Here is a 4,518-nt window from a genome sequence, read left to right on the forward strand (position 1 = left end):
CACTGCATGCGATCTCACTGGCTCTCCACACAGCCTTGGATTACCTGGACAGCAGCAAAACATACATCAGGATGCACTCTGTCAATCACATGTTGGCCTTCAACACCACCATCCAATCAGTACTAATATGGTAGTGTGGCAGCAAGTGCAAATTATAAGCACAAGAGATTCTCCAGAAACTGCAAATCCAGAACAACTCACACAAAATGCTGCAGCTCTGGCCGCACCTATGAAATAAACAGTTGATGTTTCGGCCCGAGAACTGTCTTCTGAACTGGAAAGGAAGGGAAAAAAACACCAGGATAAAAAGGTGGGGGAGGGGAAGGAGGATAGCTAGAAGGTGATAAGTGAAGCCAGCTGGATAGAAAAGGTAACGGGCTAGAGAGGAAGGAATCTGATAGTAGAGGAGAGTGGACCAAAGGAGAAAGGAAAGAAAGAGAGGCTGGAAATCCAGAGTAACACAAACAAAATGCTGGAGGAACTCAGCAGGTCAGTGCAACACTTCACATTGCCTGAGATCACCGATCAGGGTTCAATTCCCACCTCAGTCTGTTAGGAGTTTGTACGTTCTCCCCATGGCCATGCGGGCTTCCTCTGGGTGCTCTGGTTTCCTCCTACATTCCAAACACATATGTGTTCGTAAGTAAACCGTGGACATGGTACGTTGGTGCTGGAAGCATGGCGACACTTGCAGGCTGCCCCAGTGCATCCTTGGACTGTGTTCTTTGTTGACACAAATGGTATATTTCACTTTATATATCAATGTTTCAATGTTCATGTGACAAATAAATCTTCCTTTAAATCAGGGGTGTCAAACTCATTTTAGGTCACGGGCCAGATTGAGCAAAATGCAGCTTCATGCGGGCCGGATCAGTCAGACGCGTGCGAACGCAGCTTTCGTTGCCTCCGTTTTTTCAGCCTGCTCTCATGTGTCTCAGTCTCTGCTATAACTACAAAGTGTTTCACTTTACAAATTCCGTTTCTTATGAAGAAGACTGCCGAGCAAGACTGCCGAATAAACACTAAAAACCCTGAAAACCTGGTACCTGAATAAACTCAGCATTAGCCATATCATATGCCATAGGCGCTTCGATTACTGGGGACAGCTTTAATAGTAATTAGATATTATCTCGCGGGCCAAAGATAATTCCACCACGGGCCGGATTTGGCCCGCGGGCCTTGAGTTTGACATATATGCTTTAAACAATGATCTACAAAACCTAGGCCTCTGTACCTCGCTCTGCAACTGGACCTTCAACGTTCTCATCAGGAAACTACGGTCAGTGCCAATGAGAGATAGGCGTGCCACCACAGACTTTTGCCAATTTCTACAGATGTACCGTGGAGAGCGTGCTGATAGTATACATCACAGCCTGATTCAGAGGCTCCAACGCACAGGATCAAAAGAGGGTTGTAGACCCAGCCAACTCCATCGTGGGCACAACCCTCCCTACCATCGAGGATAACTTCAATAGATGGTGCCTCAAGAAGGAAGCATTCATCATTAAGGACCCCATTATCCGGGACATGCCCTCTTCTCATTACTACCAGTAGGGAGGAGGTACAGGAGCCTGAAGACCCACAATCACAATTCAACAACAGCCTCTTCCCTTCCACCATCAGATTTCTGAATGGGCCATGAACCTCTAGACACTGTGTAAAGATCTGTATGAACAGTGTGCAAGACAAGCTTTTCACTGTGACGATAATAAACTAATTCCAATACTAATACCTTTTCTCGCTTTTTTTTCTGGGAATTTATATTAATTTTCTGTCTTTCTATGCTTCAAAAGGCAGGCTAAACCAGGTGAGGGTAGCTGGTGGCCTCATAATCCGGTGAGATAGGGGCAATCCTGTCCTTGCATGTGAAGACAGCTCCAGCGGACTGAGTAGATGAGATCAACATTGAGATCTGACGACCAGGAAAACGGTTCCGTGGGGAGCAAAGGGGATGATGAGGCACAGAGGTCACACCATCTAGTGCAATCATGGAAGACCCCAGCTGTGACAACTTCTCGTACTACTGGACTTGGACTTCTGGGGTTCACAGAGTGGAACTGCCCCAGTGCAGTAGCTTTGAAAAATAAATGGGGCAGCCAGTGGTGTAGTGGCATCAGCACTGGACTTCGAGGCAGATAGTCCCGAGTTCAAATTTGGCTTGGTCCCAACCTGGGCAACAGGAGTATCTGGGCAGTAGAAAGGCCTGGCAATCTATTCCCGTATCTTGTCACAAAAACCCTATTCATAGGGTCGCATAATGGTTAGCACAACAATTTACAGTACCAGCCACGTAAGGAGTTTGTACGTTCTCCCTGTGACCTTGTGAGTTTCCTCTGGGTGTCCGGTTTCCTCCCAAAAAGACATATTGGTTGGTAGGTTAATTGGTCATTGCAAATTATCCCGTGAATAGACTAGGATTAAATTCGGAGGGGGGAGGGGAATTCCTGAGCGGAGCAGCTCAAAGGGTCAGAAGGGCCTATTCCACGCTGTAGTTCCATAAATAAATAACTCTCCTACTCAGGTTTTTCTGTCATCATCGAATACGACAAACACCCAATCACTGCACCATTGCTCCAAAAGAACAAATTTCACACAACACACACAGAATAATGAGAGAACTCAGCAGGTAAGGCAGCGTCCATGGAGGCGAATAAATAATCGATGTTTTGACCCGAAACCCTTTATTCATCTCCGTAGATGCTGCCTGACCTGCTGAGTTCCTCCAGAATTTTGTGTGTGTTGCTCTGGATTTCCAGCATCTGCAGAATTTCGTTAACAAATTTCATGTCACACAAGAGTGAAAATAAATCTGATATGAGCTGCCAGAGGAAGTGGTTGAGGCAGGCGGTGGATACGGCCCAGTCCATCACAGGTAAAACCCTCCCCACCACTGAGCACATCTACATGAAGCACTGTTGGAGGAAAGCAGCATCCATCATCAGAGATCCCCAGCAACCAGGTCATGCCCCCTTCTCACTACTGCCATCGGGAAGGTGGTACAGGAGCCTCAGGACCCACACCACCAGGTTCAGAAACAGTTATTAACCCTCACCTCTCAGGCCCTTTAACCAGAAGGGATAACTTCACTCACCCCATTACTGAAATGTTCCCACAGCCTATGGACTCACTTTCAAGGACTCTTCATCGTGTGTTCCCGACATTTATTGCCTATTTATTTATTATTATTATTTTTTATTTGCACAGTTTGTTGTCTTCTGCACTCTGGTTGAAAGCCCTAGTTGGTGCAGTCTTTCATGATTATGTTATGGTTATTATTCTATAATTCATTGAGTATGCCCACAAGAAAATGAATCTCGGGGTTTTATATGGTGACAATACTTGTATTTTGCTGATGAAGTTACCTTGCACTTTGAGGTACAATGCAACACTTAAAAGGTCCTTGCATAGGAAAGGTTTAGAGGGAAATGGGGTTAGAAGTCAATATCAGGTTTATTATCACTGATGTTGTGAAATTTGCTGTTTTGTGGCAGGCGTAGGAGCCCTGCACAACACATTCAAGTATATTACTGTTATTACAGTGAAATACAAACAATAAATAAGTTGCACAAAAAGAGAACAAACTTCATGGATGTTCAGAAATCTGATGGCAAAGTGGTTTATAAAACATTGAGGCTCCTGTACTCCTCCCTGATGGTAGCAATGAGAAGAGGGCATGTCCTGGATGATGGGGGGTCCTTAATGATGGGCATCGCTCCTTGAAGATGTTCTGGATGCCGGGGAGGCCAGTGCCCACAATGGAGCTGACTGAGTTTCCTGCAGCTCGCTTTGATCCTGTGCAGTGGCCCCTCCATTTCAGACGATGGTGACAGTTAGAGGACCCTCTATGGTACATCTGTAGACATTTGTTAAGAGTCCTTGATGACATACCAAGTCTCCTCAAACTCCTAAAAGAAATATAGCCGCTATCATGCCTTCTTCGTAAACGCATCAATATGTTGGGCCCAGGATATATCCTCAGGGACGCTGATACCCAGAAACTCAAAAGTGCTAACCCGGAACGCGGCCAAATAGCTTAGACGGTTTCCTGATCAGGACAGAAGGGTCTACTTCTGTGCCTCTGCAACTCGATACCTGGGTAGCCACTCAGCCATCGCTCTACCGGTGCCGTCTCTCCTGCTCCCACCGTGTCGAGACTGCTGCAGCCTCCGGTCACTGATGTCCAGCCCAGGTCAGCGCGAAGTTGTGCGGCGGGTCCGGGAGGACCACTGCGGTCGGCCAACCCATCCGGGCTCAGGGATCAAACCCACAGCCCGAAACTCTGTATCGCTCGGTATCCCTCAAAGCTCACATTCCGGAATAAGCGCGGAGAACGCAATCGGTACCTCCGGGGACTGGACAGCATCTGTGGAGAGAGACGTTCGGACAACAACCGCCACTCAACCGCCCGACAGTCACTCAGCTCAGGAGGTCCAATCTTCAATCAGCCACTATCCCAGAGGGCTTCGCACCAGCAGCCAATGACCGTCCAGAGATCCGATCTTGTGACAGCCGGTATCC

This window comes from Hemitrygon akajei, chromosome 7 (genome assembly GCF_048418815.1).
Source record: "Hemitrygon akajei chromosome 7, sHemAka1.3, whole genome shotgun sequence".
In the NCBI taxonomy this organism is placed as follows: domain Eukaryota; kingdom Metazoa; phylum Chordata; class Chondrichthyes; order Myliobatiformes; family Dasyatidae; genus Hemitrygon; species Hemitrygon akajei.